Here is a 25,765-nt window from a genome sequence, read left to right on the forward strand (position 1 = left end):
TTAAGCTAAGTATTCAGAACACAAAGGTAGACTGACTTCATCACATTAAGGACATTACTGTGAAATACAATACAGAAACAGACAAGGTTAAAATTTAAAAAAAACATTCAATCTGATGGTAATGATAATTTTGAAATTTCTATAGATATAGAACAGTACAGCACAGTACAGGCCCTTCGGCCCACAGTGTTGTGCCGACCCTCAAACCCTGCTTCCCATATAACCCCCCCATCTTAAATTCCTCCATATACCTGTCTAGTAGTCTCTTAAATTTCACTAGTGTATCTGCCTCCACCACTGACCCAGGCAGTGCATTCCATGCACCAACCACTCTGAGTGAAAAACCTTCCTCTAATATCCCCCTTGAACTTCCCACCCCTTACCTTAAAGCCATGTCCTCTTGTATTGAGCAGTGGTGCCCTGGGGAAGAGGCACTGGCTGTCCACTCTACCTATTCCTCTTAATATCTTGTATACCTCTATCATGTCTCCTCTTATCCTCCTTCTCTCCAAAAAGTAAAGCCCTTGCTCCCTTAATCTCTAATCAGAATCCATACTCTCTAAACCAGGCAGCATCCTGGTAAATCTCCTCTGTACCCTTTCCATTGCTTCCACATCCTTCCTATAGTGAGGCGACCAGAACTGGACACAGTACTCCAAGTATGGCCTAACCAGAGTTTTATAGAGCTGCATCATTACCTCATGACTCTTAAGCTCTATCCCTCAACTTATGAAAGCTAACACCTCATAAGCTTTCTTAACTACCCTATCTACCTGTAAGGCAACTTTCAGGGATCTGTAGACATGTACCCCCAGATCCCTCTGCTCCTCCACACTATCAAGTATCCTGCCAATTACTTTGGACTCTGCCTTGGAATTTGTCCTTCCAAAGTGTACCACCTTCTCCAGGTTGAACTCCATCTGCCACTTCTCAGCCCACTTCTGCATCCTATCAATGTCTCTCTGCAATCTTTGACAATCCTCTACACTATCTACAACACCACCAACCTTTGTGTCATCTGCAAACTTGCCAACCCACCCTTCTACCCCCACATCCAGGTCATTAATAAAAATCATGAAAAGTAGAGGTCCCAGAACCGATCCTGGTGGGACACCACTAGTCACAACCCTCCAATCCGAATATACTCCCTCCACCACGACCCTCTGCCTTCTGCAGGCAAGCCAATTCTGAATCCACCTGGCCAAACTTCCCTGGATCCCATGCCTTCTGACTTTCTGAATAAGCCTACCATGTGGAACCTTGTCAAATGCCTTACTAAAATCCATGTAGATCACATCCACTACACTACCCTCATCTATATGCCTGGTCACCTCCTCAAAGAACTCTATCAGGCTTGTTAGACATGATCTACCTTTCACAAAGCCATGCTGACTGTCCCTGATCAGACCATGATTCTCTAAATGCCCATAGATCCTATCTCTAAGAATCTTTTCCAACAGCTTTCCCACCACAGACGTAAGGCTCACTGGTCTATAATTACCTGGACTATCTCTACTACCTTTTTTGAACAAGGGGACAACATTCGCCTCCCTCCAATCCTCCGGTACCATTCCCATGGACAACGAGTACATAAAGATCCTAGCCAGAGACTCAGCAATCTCTTCTCTCACCTCGTGGAGCAGCCTGGGGAATATTCCCTCAGGCCCCAGGGACTTATCCATCCTAATGTATTTTAACAACTCCAACACCTCCTCTCCCTTAATATCAAAATGCTCCAGAAGATCAGCCTCGCTCATATTGTCCTCACCGTCATCAAGTTCCCTCTCATTGGTAAATACTGAAGAGAAGTATTCACTGAGGACCTCGCTCACTTCCACAACCTCCAGACACATCTTCCCATCTTTATCTCTAATTGGTCCTACCTTCACTCCTGTCATCCTTTTGTTCTTCACATAATTGAAGAATGCGTTGGGGTCTCCTTTACCCTACTCGCCAAGGCCTTCTCATGCCCCCTTCTTGCTCCCCTCAGCCCCTTTCTTGCTACCCTATATTCCTCAATAGACCTATCTGATCCTTGCTTCCTAAACCTCATGTATGCTGCCTTCTTCCACCTGACTAGATTTTCCACCTCACTTGTCACCCATGGTTCCTTCACCCTATCATTCTTTATCTTCCTCACCGGGACAAATTTATCCCTAACATCCTGCAAGACATCCCTTAACATCCCTAAACATCGACCACATGTCCTTAGTACATTTCCCTGCAAAAACATCATCCCAATTCATACCTGCAAGTTCTAGCCTTATAGCCTCGTAATTTGCCGTTCCCCAATTAAAAATTTTCCTGTCCTCTCTGATTCTATCCTTTTCCATGATAATCCTAAAGGCCAGGGAACAGTGGTCACTGTCCCCCAGATGCTCACCATTGAGAGATCTGTGACCTGACCCGGTTCGTTACCTAATACTAGATCTAGTATGGCATTCCCCCTGGTCGGCCTGTCCACATACTGTGACAGGAATCCGTCCTGGACATACTTAACAAACTCTGCCCCATCTAAACCCTTGGAACTAATCAAGTGCCAATCAATATTAGGGAAGTTAAAGTCACTCATGATAACAACCCTGTTATTTTTGCACCTTTCCAAAATCTGCCTCCCAATCTGCTCCTCGGTATCTCTGCTGCTACCAGGGGGCCGATAGAATACTCCCAATAGAGTAACTGCTCCCTTTCTGTTCCTGACTTCCACCCATACTGAATCAAAAGAGGATCCTGCTACATTACCCACCCTTTCTGTAGCTGTAATAGTATCCCTGACCAGTAATGCCACCCCTCCTCCCTTCCCCCCCCCCACCATCCCTTTTAAAGCACTGAAATCCAGGAATATTGAGAATCCATTCCTGCCCTGGTGCCAGCCAAGTCTCTGTAATGGCCACTACATCATAATTCCATGTATGTATCCAAGCTCTCAGTTCACCACCTTTGTTCCTGATGCTTCTTGCATTGAGGTACACACACTTCAGCCCTTCTACCTTACTGTCTTTACACCCTTTATTCTGCTTCTCTTTCCTCAAAGCCTCTCTATATGTTAGATCTGGTTTTACTCCATGCACTTCTTCCACTGCTCTATCGCTCCGGGTCCCATCCCCCTTGCAAATTAGTTTAAACCCTCCCGAACCATGCTAGCAAACCTACCTGCAAGGATATTGCTCCCCCTCGAGTTCAGGTGCAACCCATCCAATCTGTACAGGTCCCACCTTCCCCAGAAGAGATCCCAATGATCCAAAAATCTAAAACCCTGCCCCCTGCACCAACTCGTCAGCCACACATTCAACTGCCATCTCCTCCTATTCTTACCATCACTATCACGTAGCACTGGCAGCAATCCTGAGAACGCCACCCTTGAGGTCCTGTTCTTCAGCCTAGTTCCCGAAACTCACACTTCAGGACCTCATCCCCCTTCCTGGCCTATGTCGCTGGTACCAACATGTATCACGACTTCTGGTTGCTTTCCCTCACTTACCAGGATGTCTTGCACCCAGTCAGGAACATCCCAGACCCTGGCACCCGGTAGGCAACACATCATGCGGGTGTCCTTCTCACATCCACAAAATCTCCTGTCTGCTCCCCTGACTATAGAGTCTCCAATGACGACAGCTCTCCTCTTCTCCGTTCCACCCTTCTGCACCACAGGGTCAGACTCAGTGCCGGAGGCCCTGCCACCGTGGCTCACCCCTGGTCGGTCATCTCCGCCAACAGTATCCAGGACGGTAAACTTATTATTCAGGGGAATGGCTACAGGGGTGCTCTGCACTACTTGTCTGCTCACCTTCACTTTCCCCCCTCTGACTGTCACCCAACCACCTGCTTCCAGTAGCCTAGGTGTGACTACCTCCCTGTAGCTCCCCTCTATGACTGCCTCATTCTCCCTTACGAGTCGAAGGTCATCCAGCTGCTGCTCCAGATTCCTTACATGGTCTTCCATATCGCCCAGCTGCATGCACTTCCGGCAGATGTGACTCTCCGGGAGAGGGGAGTTGCCCCAAGACTGCCACATCTCACATGAGAGGCACATCACCGTCTCAGGAGGCATTGTAAAGCCTAATGGGGAGCAAGCTCATCCTCCGCCTCTTCTCATCGAAGCCTCTCGAGTCAAAGCCTCAAAGCTCCACTCCTTCACTGGCCCACTCACTCTTGTATGATAATATTTGACAATGACACTCATTTTAAATTAACAATACAATTACTGGTTTCAATTATTGTCCACAGATAAAACTTGAAACCTGGGATCAACTTGACTGTTGCCAATGGACAGTGTGCATAAATCACAGAAAAAACAATATGTCTTCCCCTTTGCTGGAGGCTGCAAGAGTTACCACAGGCTAGTTCACAAACCCAGCTTGACTGTAAGAGTTCTCCAAAGGGCTTTCAGTATGTGTTTACACTTTCTTGAGACACACATACAGATAGTTTCTTACATTCTCATACTGATCGAGCAGAAGCCACGTGGCTTTGGCACACTGCTAAGAGGACTAATACTAAGTGTTACAAGTAATGTGAAACCCTCCTCAAGGATTATCATCCAGTAGCACTGGCATCCACAGAGATGAAGTGTTTTGAGAGGCTGGTGATGAAACCCATCAACTCCTGCCTGAGAAGCCAATTGGATCTGCTCCATTTTGCCTACAGCACAACAGGTCCTCAGCAGCTGCCATCTCAGTCGCTACTCACTTCAGTCTGGAACGCCTGGACAGCCAAGGTACATAACATCAGGGTGCTCTTTATCAATAAACATGAGAAAATCCGCAGATGATAGAAATCCACAGCAACGCACACAAAATGCTGGAGGAACTCAGCAAGCCTAGCAACATCTATGGAAAAGAGTGAACAGTTGACATTTTGGGCCGAGACCCTTCATCAAGACTGCAAAACATAGAAACATCGAAACATAGAAAACCTACAGCACAATGCAGGCCCTTCGGCCCACAAAGCTGTGCCGAACATATCCTTACCTTAGTTCTAGGTACTTAGAACTACCTAGGCTTACCCATAGCCCTCTATTTTTCTAAGCTCCATGTATCCATCCAGGAGTATCTTAAAAGACCCTGTTGTTCCGCCTCCACCACTGCCACCGGCAGTCTATTCCACACACTCACCACTCTCTGCATAAAAAAACTTACCCCTGACATCTCCTCTGTACCTACTTCCAAGCACCTTAAAACTATGCCCTCTCGTGCTAGCCATTTCAGCCCTGGGAAAAAGCATCTGACTATCCACACAATCAATGCCTCTCATTATCTTCTACACCACTATCAGGTCACCTCTCATCCTCCGTCGCTCCAAGGAGAAAAGGCCGAGTTCACTCAACCTATTCTCATAAGGCATGCTCCCCAATCCAGGCAACATCCTTGTAAATCTCCTCTGCACGCTTTCTATGGTTTCCACATCCTTCCTGTAGTGAGGCGACCAGAACTGAGCACAGTACTCCAAGTGGGGTCAGACCAGGGTCCTCTATAGCTGCAACATTACCTCTCGGCTCTTAAACTCAATCCCACGATTAATGAAAGCCAATGCACTGTATGCCTTCTTAACCATAGAGTCAACCTGTGTAGCAGCTTTGAGTGTCCTATGGACTCGGACCCCAAGATCCCTCTGATCCTCCACACTGCCAAGAAAGAAGAAAGAGGAGCATTCAGAGTAAGAAGGGGAGGGTTGAAAGAAGTACAAGGTGGAAGGTGATAGGTGAAACTGGGAGAGGGGAAGAGGGTGAAATAAAGAGCTGGGAAGTTGATTGGTGAAAGAGATAAAGGGTTGGAGAAGGGGAAATCTGATAGGAGAGGATAAAGACCATGGAAGGAGGAGGAGAACCAAAGAAGGTGATGGGGAGGTAGGAAGAGATAAGGAGAGAGAGGGAACAGGAATAGGGAGTGGTAAATTTGGGGATGATTACTGGAAGTTTGAGAAATCAATGTTCATGCCATCAAGAGGATCCTCAGACGGAATATAAGGTGTTGCTCCTCCAACCTGAGCGTGGCTTCATCACGGCAGTAGAGGAGGCCATTGACTGACATGTTGAAAAGGGAATGGGAAGTAGAATTTAAATGGGTGACTACTGGGAGAACCCGCTCATTCTGGTGGACGGAGAGTCGGTGCTCAGCTAAGTGGCTGCCCAATCTACATTAGGTGGCACTTGTTCTGCTTGCAAGGGTAAGTACCAGAAGGGAGATCAGTGGGGAGGGATCAGTGGACAAGGGAGTAGCGTAGGGGGTGATCCCTGCAGAAAGCAGAAAGTGGAGGGGGGTGAGGGTAAGATGGGCTTGGTGGTGGGATCCCACTGGAGATAATGGAAGTTAAGGAGAATTATGTATTGGATGCGGAGGCTATGCGGGGGGGGGGGGCGGGGTTAGATGAGAACAAAAGGAACACTATCCCTGTTGTGGCAGCGGGAGGATGGGATGAGGGCAGACGTGCATAAAGTTGAAGAGATGGCAGGTGAGGACAGCGTTGATGCTGGAGGAAGGGAAGCCCTTTAAAGAAGGAGGACATCTGAGTAGTTCTGAAATGAAAAGCCTTATCCTGAGAGCAGATGCAGTAGAGATGGAGAGAAGGGGATGGCATTTTCACAAGTGACAGGGTGGGAAGAGGTATAGTCCAGGTAGCTGTGAGAATCAGTGGGTTTCTAAAAGATGTATCTCTTTATCTCTTTATTGACTACAGCTAACATTCGATACCATCGTTCCCTCAAAACTAATCAATAAGCTTCAAGGCCTGGGCCTCAACTTCTGTAACTGGATCCTCGATTTCCTTACTTGCAGACCCCAGTCATTTTGGATTGGCAACAACATCTCCTCAACAATCTTCATCAGCACAAGTTCACCACAAAGCTGTGTGCTTAGCCCCCTGCTCTACTCGCTTTACACTTATGACTATGTGGCTAAACACAGCTCCAATGCTGTACTCAAGTTTGCTGATGACACCACCGCCACTGGCTGAGTCAAAGATGGTGACAAATCAGCATATAGGAGGGAGATTGAAAATCTGGCAGAGTGGTGTCACAACAACAATCTCTCACTCAATGTCAAGAAGCTGATTATTGAATTCTGGAGAAGGAAACCAAAGGTCCATGAGCCAGTCTTCATTGGAGAATCAGAGATGGAGAGCGTCAGGAACTTTAAATTTTTTGGTGTTATAATTTTGGAGGACCTGTCCTGGGCCCAGCTTGTAAGTGCAATTACGAAAAAAGAACACTTCTTTAGAAGTTTGAAAAGATTTGGCATGACATCTAAAACTTTAACAATCTTCCCATAGATGTGTGGGGGAGAATATACTGACTGTCCGCATCAAGGCTGGTATGGAAACACCAATGCCCTCGAATGGAAAATGCTACAAAAAGTAGTGGATATGGCCTAGTCCACCATAGGTAAACACCCCCTCACCATTGAGCACATCTACATGGAAGGTTGTCACAGGAAAGCAGCATTCAGTCCTGACGAAGGGTCTCGGCCTGAAACATCGACTGCACCTCTTCCTAGAGATGCTGCCTGGCCTGCTGCGTTCACCAGCAACTTTTATGTGTGTTGCTTGAATTTCCAGCATCTGCAGAATTCCTGTTGTTTGCAGCATCCTTAATTAGAGACCCTCACAACCCAGGTCATACTCTCTTTTCACTGTGGAAGAAGGTACAGGAGACTCAGCGCTCACACCACCAGGTTCAGGAACAATTATTGCCCCTCAACCATCAGGCTCTTGAAGCAAAGGGGTAACTTCACACCACATCACTTGTCCCATCACTGAAATGTTCACACAATCTATGGACTCACTTTCAAGGACTCCTCATCTCACGTTCTTCATATTTATTGTTTATTTTTTTTGTATTTGCACAATTTGTTATCTTTTGTACACTGGTTGAATGCTCAAGTTGGTGCAGTCTTCCATTGATTCTATTACAGCTATTATTCTATTATGGATTTATTGAGTATGCCCACAAAAAAGTGAAGCTCAAGGTTGTATATGGTGACATATATGTACTTTGATAATAAATTTACTTTGAACTTTGGCCAACACTAACTTCTTATCTCTTATCCTTACACCTCCCTATAAGGCTTTGCATTCCTTGCAGGGTGGACTGAAATTATCTCTTCTGTTCTCTCTAAGCATAATGTTGCATTTCATTACTCAATTTAATTCTAGCCCTGCACCTTCAAGTTGTTCATCTCAAATCAATTGAAACCGAATTATAAAATAACTTAACACCCATTCTGACATGGTTCATTAATTCTCTGTGCTTCACCAGAGTCCTTCCCATTTTCTGCCAACCATCCCAGCAAGCCATAATTTGCTAATATCAGTTTACCCTGTACCACTGACAGACTGTTTTTAAGTTTTGTATTAATTGTGCAAAGCAAACATGTTGGAAACCATCACGTAAAGCATCAACAGATCAACAGCAACAACCACCAGCTCTAGAACAGAGAATGTCAGGGATGCACAAGGAGCAGAAATGGAGTAAAGTGGTGAGAGTTTGGAGGAGTTACAGAGAAGGGAAGGCCAAGAGCCTGGACAAGATTGAATCAATGTCAAAATTACTTTTGTCTGTAAATGGAAGTTTCACTCTAAATGACAATGCCAGAGGGCCTGCCTAGCTGTTTTACTTAGTCACTGATTTAGCGTTAATCTTCACCGCTTTTCTTGCCTGTAATAACTCTGCAGAGTCTGACAGCTTCAGGATGGAGCCAATATGAGAAAATAATCCATGGAGAGATGTTTAAAATTAGTAGTAAGTTGCATCAATCAGCAATTGGCATCAAGTGGGAAAAGGCATCCTGGCAAAGGAATCGAGAGGCAACAGTGGGGAGAGCTCCAGGCATCATGAGCCGCACAATTGATGACTGCATTCTTGCAGTGATATTAACACATCACTACAACCAAAGTCAAGCACAATTGAACAATTATTTTTGAAGTACAAAATGTGCAGTGACAGGACAAATAGAGCTGCCCCTGCCAACTCCAACAATTTGGATTCAAACCTGAGCTCAGGTGCTGTCTGCGTGGAGTTTGCATGCTCTGCCTGTGACCACAGGTGTTTCTTACCACATCTAAATACTTATGGGTTGGTAGGTTAATTAGCTACTGTTAGATGCTGCAGGAGAGTAGGTGGATGGTAAAATCTAGGGACATGGGGAGAATAAAATGAGATTGGTGTAAATGAGTGTTTAATGGCTGACTTGAAAAGCTGATTGCACACTGCATGGATCTATGACATCAACTTTGAATTTACTTTTCACTTTATTTTACATGGCCTTGCCTATTCATTCTCCGAGCACACTTGTGTCAATGTCATATGCAATGCTGACCTCCAGAGGGCACTGGAGTGAAAAAACTTAGCCAAAGACATAAGTCACTACAACACACATCAAAGTTGCTGGTGAACGCAGCAGGCCAGGCAGCATCTCTAGGAAGAGGTACAGTCGACGTTTCAGGCCGAGACCCTTCGTCATAAATCACTATTACTTACAAAAGGGGACATTTGAAACATTGAGCCCCATGGTAGTGCAGCAGTTAGCACAATGCTATTACAGTTCGAAGCATCAGAGTTCAGAGTTCAATTCCGCCACCCTCTGTAGCCAAGTTTAAACGTTCCTTCCAGTGTGCACATGGATTTCTTCTGGTTGCTTCAGTTTCCTCCCTCAGTCTAAAGACATATGTACCGGTCAGTAGATTAATTGGTCATTGAAAATTTTCCCGTGATTAGGCTGGGGTGAAATTGGTGGGTTGCTAAGTGGTGCGGCTCGAAAGGCTGGAAGGGCCTGTTCTGCACTGAATCTCTATATAAATATAATTTGAGGGTGGAGAGAGATTGAGGGAGTGACAACTAACGAGAAAACCTAAACACCAGAAGTACCTGAAGTCGGTGGTGGGAAAGATGCTGGAGTCAATTATAAAAAATGAAATTACGACACATCTGGATAGCAGTAACAGGATTGGTTCGACTCAGCATGGATTTACGAAGGGGAAATCGTGCTTGACTAACCTTCTGGAATTTTTTGAGGGTGTAACTATGAAAATGGACAAGGGAGAGCCAGTGGATGTAGTGTACTTGGACTTTCAGAAAGCCTTTGATAAAGTCCCACATAGGAGATTAGTGGGCAAAATTAGGGCACATGGTATTGGGGGCAGAGTACTGACATGGATGGAAAATTGGCTGGCTGACAGAAAACAAAGAGTAGCGATTAACGGGTCCCTTTCGGAATGGCAGGCGGTGATCAGTGGGGCACCACAGGGTTCAGTGCCGGGACCGCAGCTGTTTACAATATATATTAATGATTCAGATGAGGGAAGTAAAAGTAACATTAGCAAATTTGCCGATGACACAAAGCTGGGTGGCAGTGTGAAATGTGAGGAGGATGTTATGAGAATGCAGGGTGACTTGGACAGGCTGGGTGAGTGGGCAGATGCATGGCAGATGCAGTTTAATGTGGAGAAATGTGAGGTCATCCACTTTGGTGGTAAGAATGGGAAGGCAGATTATTATCTAAATGGAGTCAAGTTAGGAAAAGGGGAAGCACAACAAGATCTAGGTGTTCTTGTACATCAGTCACTGAAAGCAAGCATGCAAGTACAGCAGGCAGTGAAGAAAGCTAATGGCATGCTGGCCTTCATAACAAGGGGAATTGAGTAGAAGAGCAAAGAGGTCCTTCTGCAGCTGTACAGGGCCCTGGTGAGACCACACCTGGAGTACCGTGTGCAGTTTTGGTCTCCAAATTTGAGGAAGGTCATTCTAGCTATTGAGGGAGTGCAGCGTAGGTTCACGAGGTTAATTCCCAGGATGGCAGGATTGTCATATGTTGAAAGAGTGGAGCGACTGGGCTTGTATACTCTGGAATTTAGAAGGCTGAGAGGGGATCTTATTGAAACATATAAGATTATTAAGGGATTGGACACGCTGGAGGCAGGAAGCATGTTCCCGCTGATGGGCGAGTCCAGAACCAGAAGCTACAGTTTAAGAATAAGGGGTAAGCCATTTAGAACGGAGTTGAGGAAAAACTTTTTCACCCAGAGAGTGGTGGATATATGGAATGCTCTGCCCCAGAAGGCTGTGGAGGCCAAGTCTCTGGATGCTTTCAAGAAAGAGATGGATAGAGCTCTTAAAGATAGCGGAATCAAAGGTTATGAGGATGAGGCAGGAACTGGATACTGATTGTGGATGATCAGCCATGATCACAGTGAATGGTGGTGCTGGCTCGAAGGACTGAATGGCCTACTCCTGCACCTATTGTCTATTGTCTATTGTCTACCTTGAACATTAGGCCAACAGAGCTTTGTCTGAGTGTGCAGGAGTAATGCTCACTTTAAAATAGGCAAATAATCATGGGTTTCCTGACGTCTGGAAATTCTTCAACACTGAAGTCAGTTGTGGAGATGCTTAGAGATCAAAACATCTGATATGAATAGGGAATAAGATAGGGCAAGTGACGTAGGTATGTGTTGGGGAGCACTTCAGGTCCGGTCATCATTATACCATTAGTTTCAATATAATTATGGAGAAGGATAGGACTGGACCCAGGGTTGAGATTTTTGATTGGAGAAAGGCTAACTTTGAGGAGATGCAAAAGGATTTCGAAGGAGTGGATTGGGACAATTTGTTTTATGGGAAGGATGTAATGGAGAAATGGAGGTCATTTAAAGGTGACATTTTGAGGGTACAGGATCTTTATGTTCCTGTTAGGTTGAAAGGAAAGGTTAAAAGTTTGAGAGAGCCATGGTCTTCCAGGGATATAGGAAACTTGGTTCGGAAAAAGAGAGGGATCTACAATAAATATAGGCAGCTTGGAGTTAATGAGGTGCTCAGGGAATATAAAGAATGTAAAAAGAATCTTAAGAAAGAAATTAGAAAAGCTAAAAGAAGATAGGAGGCTGCTTTGGCAAATAAGGTGAAAATAAATTCAAAGGGTTTCTACAGTTATATTGATAGCAAAAGGATAGTGAGGGATAAAATTGGTCCCTTAGAGAATCAGAGTGGACGGCTATGTGCGGAGCCAAAAGAAATGGGGGAGATTTCGAACAATTTCTTTTCTTCGGTATTCACTAAGGAGAAGGATATTGAATTGTGTCAGGTAAGGGAAACAAGAAGGGTAGTTACGGAAAGTATGATGATTAAAGAAGAGGAAGTACTGGTGCTTTTAAGGGATATAGAAGTGGATAAATCTCCGGGTCCGGACAAGATATTCTCTAGGACCTTGAGGGAAGTTAGTGTGGAAATAGCAGGGGCTCTGACAGAAATATTTCAAATGTCATTAGAAACAGGGATGGTGCCGGAGGATTGGCGTATTGCTCATGTTGTTCCATTGTTTAAAAAGGGTTCTAAGAGTAAACTTAGTAATTATCGGCCTGTGAGTTTGACGTCAGTGGTGGGTAAATTGATGGAAAGTATTCTTAGAGATGGTATATATAATTAACTGGATAGACAGGGTCTGATTAGGAACAGTCAACATGGATTTGTGCGTGGAAGGTCATGTTTGACAAATCTTATTGAATTTTTTGATGAGGTTACTAGGAAAGTTGACGAGGGTAAAGCGGTGGATGTTGTCTATATGGACTTCAGTAAGGCCTTTGACAAGGTTCCACACGGAAGGTTAGTTAGGAAGATTCAATCGTTAGGCATTAATATCGAAGTAGTAAAATGGATTCGGCAATGGCTGGATGGGAGACGCCAGAGAGTAGTGGTGGATAACTGTGTGCCAGATTGGAGGACGGTGTGTAGCGGTGTGCCTCAGGGATCTGTACTGGGTCCAATGTTGTTTGTCATATATATTAATGATCCGGATGATGGAGTGGTAAATTGGATTAGTAAGTATGCAGATGATACTAAGATAGCTGGCATTGTGGATAATGAAGTAGGTTTTCAAAGCTTGCAGAGAGATTTAGACCAGTTAGAAGAATGGGCTGAAAGATGGCAGATGGAGTTTAATGCTGAGAACTGTGAGGTGCTACATTTTGGTAGGACTAATCAAAATAGGACATACATGGTAAATGGTAGGGCATTGAAGAATGCTGTAGAACAGAGGGATCTAGGAATAATGGTGCATAGTTCCCTGAAGGTGGAATCTCATGTGGATAGGGTGGTGAAGAAAGCTTTTTGTATGCTGGCCTTTATTAATCAGAGCATTGAGTATAGGAGTTGGGATGTAATGTTGAAATTGTAGAAGGCATTGGTAAGGCCAAATTTGGAGTATTGTGTACAGTTCTGGTCACCGAATTATAGGAAAGATGTCAATAAAATTGAGAGAGTACAGAGGAGATTTACTAAAATATTGTCTGGGTTTCATCTCCTAAGTTACAGAGAAAGGTTGAACAAATTAGGTCTTTATTCTTTGGAGCGTAGAAGGTTGCGGGGGGACTTGACAGAGATGTTTAAAATTATGAGGGGGATTGATAGAGTTGACGTGGATAGGCTTTTTCCATTGAGAATGGGGGAGATTCAAACAAGAGGACATGAGTTGAGAGTTAAAGGGCAAAAGTTTAGGGGTAACATGAGGGGGAACTTCTTTACTCAGAGAGTGGTAGCTGTGTGGATCGAGCTTCCAGCAGAAGTGGTTGAGGCAGGTTCGATGTTGTCTTTTAAAGTTAAATTGGATAGATATATGGACAGGAAAGGAATGGAGGGTTATGGGCTGAGTGCAGGTCGGTGGGAGTAGCTGAGAGTAAGAGTTTGGCATGGACTAGAAGGGCCGAGATGGCCTGTTTCCGTGCTGTAATTGTTATATGGTTATATGAATACCTCAGAGGCTTATTTCTGTTCTGTAATTGGACCAGGGATGAGGGCGCAAATCGGGAGAAGACACATAGTGAAAAGTTGGTGAAGTGGGGTGGTGATTACAGGTGACCAAAAGAGAGGGTAATGATCGCAGAGGGTCATGTTCACAGGAGGCACCATCTGTCCAATAGAGTCCACAAAGACTCAGTTCCCTTGTATTAGAAGACCAGGCACAGTGGTGCAGAAAGCTGGGATCACCAGTTTGGATGATTTGGAGAATATCTGCTCTCTACATAATTTGCTAGCTGCTCATTAGCAGGATTGGTGGAGGTGCTCTCTGTCCTCAGTCTTCATTTTCAGCTCACTCTGGGCACAACCAAAGCCTGATCTTCCAGTCAGCTCACGTACTTGCAAAGAATGAGTTTGTATGACCATGAATCTATGGATACTGGGACCCACATCTGTAGCTGTTTTTCCACAGCTACATATACCATCCCTGTTGCCAAATAAATTTCCGTGAGGAGCACTGAACAGCCCACACTGAAGTTTCAGACAGATAAGCTTCAGATTCCCTGGGAGGTGACACAGTGCTTTCTCCTTGTGCTGGTACACCACTCCTCTTGTGCTTGTGGCAATGAGACACGTTATCAAACAAAGCGGGAAGTATGTGTGAGAAGCATTTCAAGTGTCTAAAGTGCTTGAAGGCCTCCTCCAGCTAGAGTGTCTATAATAACCAAGATGACGCATAGGACAGTGCAGAAATCTCAGAGGACAAACCTCTTGCTATTCTTCCACCAGTGAGGTTTCCAATCAAAACGAGGAGAAGGTAAAGGGCATCACCACCGAGCCAAATACAGACTAAATCAGCTGGCAAGCATGTTCTTGAAGCCTCAAAGTTTCAGTAAGGCAGTTCACAAAACTGAATTTTGACCTGCCCCCATTGCACCTTCACTGACGTTAGGTTGCCAACAATCACAATTCATCACTGCATGTGCAAGAACTGGCTTCGTTCCATTTATGTCCTTTTCAGTTATGATTAAACAGTAAAAAAAAGCGTCAGTTGTCAAGAACGGTGAATATAAATTAAAACATTTTCTGTGATTTAATAACTAAATGAAACTTTCTAACAACAAAGAAGCATGCTTTTCTTCAGTAGGCTATGCGGCCCTTTCAGAACATAAACACAAGAGATTCTGCAGATGGCCTGGCAGAACATCCCAAGTGCATCCCTTGTTGTAATGTAGGAAATACATCAGACTATTTCAGCATAGTAATCTCCTAAACATTACTGTGAGAATGACTCATGGGCTTGTGATTATCAGAGACAGTCTCCCCTGCTCTCTTAGTCATTTTTCAGGCTACAAGCTGATGATAGCATTATAGGTTTCCTATTCCAAATAGCTCCAGGGGAGGTGATGGTGAGCCACTTTCTGAAATGCTGGTCTTGATTAAGCTTAAACTAAGACAGTAAAGGAGCCAGCACTACAGGCAGACCCCTGAGGGTACGGTCCTGGGACAATGAACTTGCAGGGCAGTCACCCAACAGCGAACTCAAACAGGGTTCTAACAGGCACTGAGCCGGACTGCACACAAGCGAAGGAGCTGCTCGATGGAGACATTTTATAAATACACACGTGGCAGAAGTGTACATGTAGACATGTTCATTGACATGCGGCAGTGTAGAGGTTGCACATGAATAGACACCAGGGACTGGGCCACTGATTCTGCAGGACAGGAAAACCACAACTCAACACTGGGCCCCGAGGGGCGCCAGTGCGCATGCGTATGGATTAGACGTGTTTGGTCAGTGTTCCTCTCCAAGGCCTCAATAAAATTACTATTATACCGTGCTTTATTCATTCATAGGCCAACAGTGCATGTCTAAACTAAGTGTCCGGAAAAGTTTGACAATGCCGAAGGCAAATAAAGCCAAGACCGCCGACTGCCAAACGACTGGAGTTAGTGTTAACAACAGGTCTGTAAAGAACTTCTCGGCGTCTGAGATACCACCGGATGAAACATATGCCACGTGCAAGGAGTTGGGTCAGGAGATTTCTGAGTCAGTTCTGCGCGGCATTAACGACCGCTTTGATGTTTTTGAGACCAAGTTTCAGACACTTGTGGCCTCACAGGCCGATCTACAAGTCCGTGTGGCTAATCAAGAACTAACCGCTAGTGACCTTGAAGCACGCGTGCAAGAGCTTGAATCTAAGTATTCAGAGCTAATGAGACAAAATAGCCAGCTCCAAGCTAAAGTGCTTGACATAGAGGCTCGTTCCCAGAGACGTAACATTAAGATTGTAGGGATACAAGAGGGTGAGGAGGATGCTAAACCTACTGAATTTGTTTCCAGACTGTTTCCCAAGTTGCTCGGGGAAGAGCATTTCCCATACCCAGTTAAAGTCAATCATGCACATCGCTCTCTCCAGCCGAAGCCGGCTGCCAGCGCTAAGCCGCGCACCACTTTGGCACGTATCCACTTTCAAGTGAAAGAGCTGATCCTGCACTGCAGCAGACTACGACCCATGGATACAAGGGAAACAAAGTCTTGATCTTCCCGGATTATACTAATGAGGTGATGACTCAATATCGTGCCTTTCGTGATGTACTGCAAACTCTGCGTGATGGAGGAATCAAGCACACCCTGCGGTATCCGGCTAGGCTCTATATTTATCATCAGGATGGAGGAGCGCCTATAGTATACGACGACCCGATGGAAGCAGCACAATTCTTGGAAAGGAATAACGCACACAAAAGGGAGTAGCTATATTGACACTGTTTATTCAGCTTATATTTGTGCCCGTTTCCATGTTGGGGATAAGGGGAGGGACCTGCTTGTTATACATAGTTTTACAATGTTGTATGCCGCACTGAGATTTAATTGCAGAGAATGTTCTAAATATGTCTGTTATTATAAGGGTTAAATTTGAGTTGGTGTCATGAATGTCCAGCTTCAGGTGTGGACATTGGATAACTCTAACCCAGCCCTAATAGCATTTATCTAATGGTATTATATAGTTTGTGTTATAAATTTTCTCAGAGAGAGGGTTTGTGATAATTCTGTAATGTTAGTTACCTGCCCAGCAGCTCCTTTTGGGATGGAAATGGGGAACTATGTGTCTGGTTGTGGGAAACACGAAGGTGGGGTGGGCTAGGGTGTGTGTTGTTCTTGTTTATGGGTCAGACATGCTTTTTTTGTTTACGTTGTGTTTTTATGAGGCTGCCAGCTATTTTGCATTGTTTACTATGTTTGTGCTCAACTCTAATAATCTCTTTTTTATTCTCATATGCAGAGGCCTTGCGGAAGAACGCAGCTGGGGGGTAAAGATATTACAATAGTCTCGTGGGATGTTAAGGGCCTTGGTCATGTTGTTAAGAGGGATAAAGTTTTTAGACATCTCGAATCTCTATCTGCAGATGTGATTTTTCTACAGGAAACCCATATCAAAGTAACTGAGCTACACAGATTGAGGTCGAGCTGGATATTGCAGGTTTACCAGTCACTATTTACTTCTCATGCCCGTGGTGTGGCTACCCTCTTTAGGAAAAATATTCCATTTCAACTCACCTCCATGACCACAGATCCTCTCAGCAGGTTTATCATGACCTCTGGCACCATTAATTCGTTTCCGCTAATCTTCCTTAATATTTACAGTCCAAAGACAGACGAGCCAAATTTTTTTAGGAAAGGTTTTGATTTACTTTCAAATATAGTAATTGGCAGTGACTTGAATTGCTACTTAGATCCATATTTAGATAGATTGTCCTCCCGCCTGCCCTCAAATATCATGTAAGCGCAGATCCTAAATAATTTGATTAAATCTAGGAATTTAGCAGATATCTAGGGAGTTCAACATCCCACCGACAAGGACTATTCTTATTATTCTCATGTTCACAAATCTTATAGTAGAATAGACTATTTTTTGGTTGACTCTCATTTGATTGCTCGTGTTACCAATACAAAATATCATAATATATTAATTTCTGACCATAGGCCCTTGACAATGTCCCAAAATCTCTCCCTTCCCAAACAAATATATTCATGGTGCTTTAACCCCTCCCTACTTACTGATAAGAAATTTATAGAAAATATCACCACCAGATTAAAAGATTTTATAGAAATTAATGATAACGGTGAGCTGTCAGATTCCACGCACTGGGAGACATTAAAAGTTGTAACTCGTGGGTATATAATTTCATATGAAACCGCTGCTAAGAGGGAGAGAGAAGGGCGATTATTAGAGATTGGGAATACTCTCCCAACCCTCGAAGCGACATACCAGGCTTCGAAATCCTCTGAAGATTATAATAATATAATGAAGCTTAAATACGAGTACAATTGTATCTTGGGTAGTCAAATAAATAACCTCCTCTTAAAATTAAGACAAAAGCATTTCAAAATGGAGGACAAACCTGGGGGGGGGGGCTTCTGGCGCAGCAGCGTAGGGGTACCCAGGCCCTAAGGTCAATTCATTGCTTTAGATCGAGGGCGGATACCCTGTTAACTAACTCCAAGGAGGTAAATGATTTTAAAAGAATTTTACAGTGAACTCTGCACTTCTAAATGCAATGCCACTCAATCTGATTTGAATGACTTCTCTGATTCTTTTGTAATGCCAAAACTTAGTGACACTGCTCGGGAGGACCTGGATTCTGACTTCACATTGGAAGAAATAACTTCTGCCATTAAGTTATTTCGGTCCGGCAAGGCAGCTTTGGCTGTGAATTTTATAAGAAATTTTGTGATATCCTTGCTCCACTTCTCCTCAGAATTATATCTTGCTCTAACAGGGATAAAGTCTTATCTAAAACATTGTACGAGGCTAACATTTCCCTCATTTTAAAGAAAGGTAAAAAGGAAACAGACCCAGCCAGCTGTAGGCCCATTGCACTCCAAAATTTCGATAGAAAGATAATTACTAAAATGCTGGCTAATCGACTAAATAAGCATTTGTCATCTATCACTCATCCTGATCAGACAGGATTTATTCCGGGTAGTTTCTCTTTTTCCAATGTCAGATTCTTCTGTAATACTATATATGCTGATCATGGGAAAGTTAGTAGGGCAGCAATTTTATCCCTTGATGCACAGAAGGCTTTTGACCAGATTGAGTGGCCTTACATGTTTGAGTCACTGTACAGGTTTGGATTCAGCGAGTCATTTATTTCCTGGGTAAAACTGATATACAACAGCCCAATGTGTTTTATTATAACTAATGGTGACAATTCAATTCAATTACATCTTTGCCGTCGCGGTAGAGCCCATTGCCCTAAAAATAAGAAGTCAACCAAATATTGTGGGTTTGAAAGTGGGAGGTATTGAAACACTTATTAGTTTATATGCCAACGATGTGATACTCTACTTACAAAACTCAGAAAAGGTAGTCCCCCTTCTTCTAGATTTAATCACCTCTTTTGGCAGACTATCGGGATACTCAAACAATTGGCCAAAAAGTGACTTCGTGACCCTATCCATCGTCTACACGTGGGGTTTTTTGGAAAGTGTCCCATTCAAAGTAGTTAAAGATCACTTTACTTATCTTGGTTTGGCAATCCCCAAAGATCCTAAATTAATATTTGAATTAAACTTTGCAGAGTTTATTTCAAAACTTAAACAAAATATAGGAAGTTGGAAAACCCTACCTCTGTCCATGATTGGTCATATAAATTCAACTAAAATGGTTTCCCTTCCTAGGTTTCTCTATCTTTGTCAAAATCTCCCCATTTTTCTTACATCAGCCTTCTTTAAAGAATTGGACTCCATAATATTGTCTTATATCTGGAATTAAAAGAATCACAGGATTTTGAAAATTCATTTACAAAAGCCCAAGTCTGAAGGAGGGCTGGGATTACCTGTATTTAGACACTATTATTGGGCTGTCAATGCTAGGGCTTTAATGTTTTGGCAAAAGGGGCTCTGCATAACCTATCCCCTGGGGCTCGCTTATGGCTATGTATGGAGTCTAACTCTGTTGTCAATTCCTCCTTGCCAGCCATGCTGTTCTCTAAGTTAGAAAAGCCTGGGACTTCAAAAAGTTTAAGTTTTGTTTTGAAAACTTCCGTCAGAATCCTAAATCAGATTAGGAACGTTCTGAATTTACCAGAGACCTCTGTACAAATACCATTCTGTTTCAATCACTCCTTTCTACCCTCATGGTCAGATAGAACCTACCATGCTTGGAGGGAGAAGTGTCTAGTTTCTATTGAAGACCCGTACATAGAGGGATGGTTTGCAACATTTAGTCTGCTGAAAGAGAAATTTGAGCTGCCTCATTCGCACTTTTTTCATTACTTACAAATTAGACACTACGTTCAATCTAAGATTTGTAATTTTGAAATCCTTCCAGGGAAGCATATATTTTTTGATATTTTAAAGAACCCTCCTGACTCCAGGCATCTCATTTCTAAGTTTGTACGTTTGTTTGATGATTGTACTGTAGCGTCTACTGTGAAGATTACAGATGCCTGGAGAGAGGAGTTGGGCATTGAATTATCTGAAGCTGCCTGGGACAAGAGTTTGTCTATGATACAGGCTTGCTCTGTTAACAACAGACACCAACTGATTCAGTTTAAATTTGTCCATTATCTCCATTACTCTAAACTTAAATCGCACAGATTTACCCTTCTGTCTCACCAATGTGTGATAGATGCCAAGGGATGGAGGCCATGTTGTCACACACCTTTTGGTTTTGCCATCATTGACTGGATTTTGGTCCAAAATATTTGACTGGTACTCAAAGGCCTATGAAAGATCCTTCCCCTTGGAAGCTGGTCTCGCCATCTTTGGCTGTTCACAATCTACTCTATGCTTCTCTACAGCCATACAACAGTCTCTGATGCTGAGGATGATTGTCGCGAAAAGACTTATCTTGAGGGAATGGAAATCACCCTCTCCCCCTTCCTTTCGGAGATGGATGGCTGACATGACCTCAGTCATACAGATGGAGAAACTCAGGTTCTTGAGAACCAATTCAATTAAAAAGTTTTCAGCTATCTGGGATCCATTTCTTGCCTACCTGGATGAGGCCGGGGGCGGATGAGCAAATTCCGCCCATCTGATTTCTCACGGCCCTCATTTGAGATTTAATGTTTAGTATTTTTGAGCACTTTGTACAATAGGCACCCCTCTAATGTTATGTCCCTTTTTTTTTTGCTTATTTCATTTTTACACATGTCTGAGCTGGTATGTTCTTGTTGATTTCATTGTTTTTTTTTAATTTTGAAAACAAAGTACGAAAAAAACACTGGGCCCCTGGCGAATCAAGCCTGGCTTGTCCTAGAGACAGGAAGACAGCCTGTTAGCTCTTATTCTGGTAGTTTGAAAATAAGCCCCATATTTTGGAGGTCTGTTCTTGTTTCTTTTTCTCCCTCATTATTGAAGCTTGAATGAAAAATACACACTCATTAGCCACTTTATTATTTAGAAACACTTGGTCGTTAAAGCAAAATCTAATCAGCCAATTATGTGGCAGCAACTCCATGCATAAAAGCATGCAGATATGGTCAAGAGGTTCAGTTGTTCTTCAGACCAAATATCAGAATGGGGATGAAATGTCATCGAAGTGACTCTGACCATTGAATGATTGTTGGTGCCAGGTAGGGTGACTGGAGGATCTCCTGGGATTTTCACGGACAACAGTCTCTAGAGCAGGGGATCCCAAGGTTTTTTTTTAATGGCATGGACTAATATCATTAAGCAAGGGGTCCATGGACCCTAGGTTGGGACCCCATGCCCTAGGGTTTACAGGGAATGGTGCAAAAAACAAAAATATATCTAGTGAGCGGCAGCTCTGTGGGACAAAAATGTCATGTTAATGAGAGAGGTTGGAGGAGAAAGGCCAGACTGGTTCAAGCTGACAGGAAGACGATAGTAACTCTAATAACAATGTGCTACAAAAATGGTGTGCAGGGAAGCATCTCTATTGCACAACACATTAAATTTTGAAGTGGATGTACTACAGCAGTCGATGACCATGAATATACACCCAGTTCGATGATTCAAAGGCTCAGTTTAAAATCAGAGCACATATACAGTATACAACCTGAAATCCTTACTCTTTGCAAACAGAGAACAAAATTCCGAAGAACGAATGACAGAAAAACGTTTGAACCCCAAAGGCCACCCTCTCCCCCACACACATAAGTAGCAGCAAAAGCATCAACCCTTTCCCCTCCCCCTCCCTGTCTAGCTTCAGCAAATGCATCAGCACCACCCACCATTCAAGCAATAGCAAGCCCCCAGAAGCTATGATCTAGAGTCAATCAAAACCTACTGACCATCCCAACACTTCAGCATCTCAACAGGCCCTCTCTCTCACTAATGAAGGAGTGAGAGATATCAGTCCTGCCACAGCGAGAGGGAAGGCCAAAAGCCCGCTATTTTGATGTTACAGTCTGCAGTGTCACTTATTTGAGTTCCTCTGACTTGGAGCCAACAGATTCTTACTCACTATCAAAAGGGAGAGACAAAAAGATAGAGAGACAGCTGTGCCTGCTGTCTCAGTGTTTCGAACTCCTGCGACGCTTCAGTCAGTGTCACCAGCGAGGAATCGCGTCGCCCACAGAGAAGAGTGAGAACCGACTGCCCGTGAAGAACATAGTTTGAGTGCAGCTGCAGATCATGGATGCTGACAAGATCCCAGGCACCTTGAAAAGGAAAAAAGACAAATGAGAACAGGAGATTTAAGCTGTTTTGCTGATGAACTGGAAGAAGTCATCCAAGTCCCCAAAATCCTCTGGTGCCAACTTTTATTTAACGTGGCCTCGTCAACAAGTATAGGAGGTATCTAATAAAGCGGCCACTGTGTGCTAGGTTGTGCAATATTGGATAATTATCCCTTTAAGAATTGTAACGTGTGATCAACTGCTCCCTGTGTGTTGCTACAAACATTTCTGTCTGGAAGTGGGCAGAACCAGCCTGGCTGTGTGGAAGTCAGTCACAGCAAGAATGAGGTTCACACTTTTAGCTAATTAATCTAGTTGGTTGCCTATTTTCCAGAATCGTGGAGAGCGAGATTGAAACAGAGGTCCCTTCTGCAGTGGGGTTCTTTCTTTCAGAGACTGTGCTGACTGTTACTTGCAACGACACAGCAGTTTCTAGTGTTGGTAGCATCATCTTTGTATGTGGACAAAGGGACACTGCAGGGCAAACAGCTAATGATTGATTCATTATATCAGCCACTCCATTCATACCAATTTCCCATTCTCTGTGTGCACAGAGGCTCTGTCCTGTGTTTTATCTTGGCCTATTTCTGTATTAAAAGAAAGAATTAGTGTCTTTTCTCAACTTCAGAACATTCCACAGTCCCACAAACAGCTAGGACTAGGAGCAGCTGCTCCAACCTCTGGGTTAATACATTGCATCAAATGTTTATACTTTGGTATGTTACGTGCTATTTTGTCTCCACAAAAGAAAGGGAATTAATTATGTGCATTGGCCCATTCATTAGGGATATACCGAGGGAAAAGACTGATTATCTCTGAGAATTAACAACTTAGACTGAAAATGCTTACCCTGAGGCGTATCCTCATAAATCTCTCATTCAAAAATGACAGAGCCACGGCAGAGGCTACCTTTCTCCTATCTGTCTGCAAGGAATAACATCAGCACTGGTCTTGCTGGGAGGGAACAGATCGAAGGACGTGAGAGTTTATTGGGGCAGGAACCAGATCATCCAGGGTTGCCCAGACGGCCACGCTCTCACCTCGTAGCCACGATATTAAAAGTCAGAGTTGTAAAGGTGTCAGCTGACATGAGGTCTTCGAAGGGCTTAATTTCCACATTCTGTTGCTAATTATCTCAGATATAGAAACCACTGTATTTAGTGTTTAAACTTAAACTATTGTGTTATTGCTTCTGTGTAAGTTTCTGATTCTAAGTTTGGCTGAGTTTCTCTCCTGAGTTCCAAGGTCCAGCACTAGTGTCTGATTGCAAACTGTGTGGATTCACTGTGGAATATAACAATAGATGTTAACTCGTCTTGTGAAAGAGCATGGCTCTAAAGTTCAGATAATTGTTGGGGGGTGGAGGCTGGGTTCGTGGCAAGGGGGAAGAACACGAGGATGTGGTAGAGTACAGTACACTGGTAACTATCTTACAAAGGATTTTCTAAACTATCTGTCTAATTTCAATTGAGCCAGATAACCAACATCAACTCTAAATACGTCATTTAAAATAATCAAAATATTGCATTGAAATTGTCCTTGTAACACCAAATATTTTACAGTGGTCAGTGTCTTGCTTGCATGGTAATCCCCCTCACATATTATTCATTATTTATAGGTTATTTGGTTGCCAAGGGGTCTGACCTTTCAGAAGAATTGCCCTGGCATTGGCGGAGGCTGCAGGTGGTGTTAGAAGGCAGATTTAGTCTGTCTTCAATTGGTTTGAGATGGTTGTTCTGTTTTAGAATCAGGGATTGTGATTTACCTCTGCTTTTCAAGTCAAGTCAAGTCAAGTCACTTTTTATTGTCATTTTGACCATAACTGCTGGTACAGTACACAGTAAAAACGAGACTTTTTCAGGACCATGGTGCTACATGAAACAATACAAAAACTACACTGAACTACGTAAAACAACACAAAACGACACTAGACTACAGACCTACCCAGGACTGCATAAAGTGCACAAAACAGTGCAGGCATTACAATAAATAATAAACAAGACAATAGGCACAGTAGAGGGCAGTAGGTTGATGTCAGTCCAGGCTCTGGGTATTGAGGAGTCTGATGGCTTGGAGGAAGAAACTGTTACATAGTCTGGTCGTGACAGCCCGAATGCTTCGGTGCCTTTTGCCAGATGGCAGGAGGGAGAAGAGTTTGTATGAGGGATGCGTGGGGCCCTTCATAATGCTGTTTGCTTTACGGATGCAGCGTGTGGTGTAAATGTCTGTAACGGCAGGAAGAGAGACCCCGATGATCTTCTCAGCTGACCTCACTATCTGCTGCAGGGTCTTGCGATCCGAGATGGTGCAATTTCCGAACCAGGCAGTGATGCAGCTGCTCAGGATGCTCTCAATACAACCTCTGCAGAATGTGGTGAGGATGGGGGGGTGGGAGATGTATTTTTCTCAGCCTTTGCAGAAAGTAGAGACGCTGCTGGGTTTTCTTTGCTATGGAGCTGGTATTGAGGGACCAGGTGAGATTGTCCACCAGGTGAACACCAAGAAATTTGGTGCTCTTAACGATCTCTACGGAGGAGTCGTCGATGTTCAGTGGAGAGAGGCCACTCCGTGTCCTCCTGAAGTCAAAAACCACCTCTTTTGTTTTGTTCACATTCAGAGACAGGCTGTTGGCTCTGCACCAGTCTGTTAGCCGCTGCACCTCCTCTCTGTTTGCTGACTCATCATTCTTGCTGATGAGTGAACAGCAGTGGACTGTGCACACAGCCCTGGGGGGCCCCGTGCTCAGTGTGATGGTGTTAGAGATGCTGCTTCCAATCCGGACTGACTGAGGTCTCCCAGTCAGGAAGTCTAGGATCCAGTGTTCTGACAAGTCTGCCAAATTGACCCATTTTAGGCTATTATAGAACATAGGACAGTACAGCACAGGTAAAGGTCCTTCAATTCAAAATATTATGCTGAACTAATTACATTAATAATCAAATACCCAGCTAATCCCTTTTGGCTACAAAATGACCATATCATTCCATTTCCTGCACATTCATGTGCCTATCTTAGAGCTCCTAAACAACAGTATTGTATTTTCCTCCACAATCACCCCAGGGAGTGCATTCCAGACATCCACAACTTTGTGTGTATATAAAAAAGTACTTGCCCTGCACATCTCTGTTAAGCTTACTCCCTCTCCTTAAATGCAAGCCTTTTCTTATTAGACTCTTCAAACCTGGGTAAATAATACTGGCTGTCTATTCTATCTATGTCTCTCATAATCTTATAAACCTCTATCAGATTTCCCCTCAGCCTTCATCACCCCAGATAAAGCGACCCAAGTTTCTATAATCTCTCCTTATAGAACATGCCCACTAATCAAGACAACATCCTGATAAACTTCTTCCACACTTTCTCCAAAACCTCAATATCTTTTATATAATG

The 25,765-nt window shown here is 43.7% G+C and overlaps 1 long non-coding RNA gene across 5 annotated transcripts in view; it reads right to left on the minus strand.

Moving 5' to 3' along the window:
• Window positions 1-25,765, minus strand: part of LOC134354720 (uncharacterized) — a 173,770-nt gene that overhangs the window by 5,110 nt on the left and 142,895 nt on the right. For 3 of the 5 annotated variants that reach the window (XR_010019881.1, XR_010019880.1, XR_010019883.1), the window contains one exon: window positions 17,851-22,357. This is a non-coding gene — a long non-coding RNA (uncharacterized LOC134354720). Of the gene's footprint in view, window positions 1-17,850; window positions 22,358-25,765 lie in introns of those variants that run through there. The other 2 variants (XR_010019884.1, XR_010019882.1) reach the window with 1 other exon arrangement.

This window comes from Mobula hypostoma, chromosome 12 (genome assembly GCF_963921235.1).
Source record: "Mobula hypostoma chromosome 12, sMobHyp1.1, whole genome shotgun sequence".
Lineage (NCBI taxonomy): Eukaryota > Metazoa > Chordata > Chondrichthyes > Myliobatiformes > Myliobatidae > Mobula > Mobula hypostoma.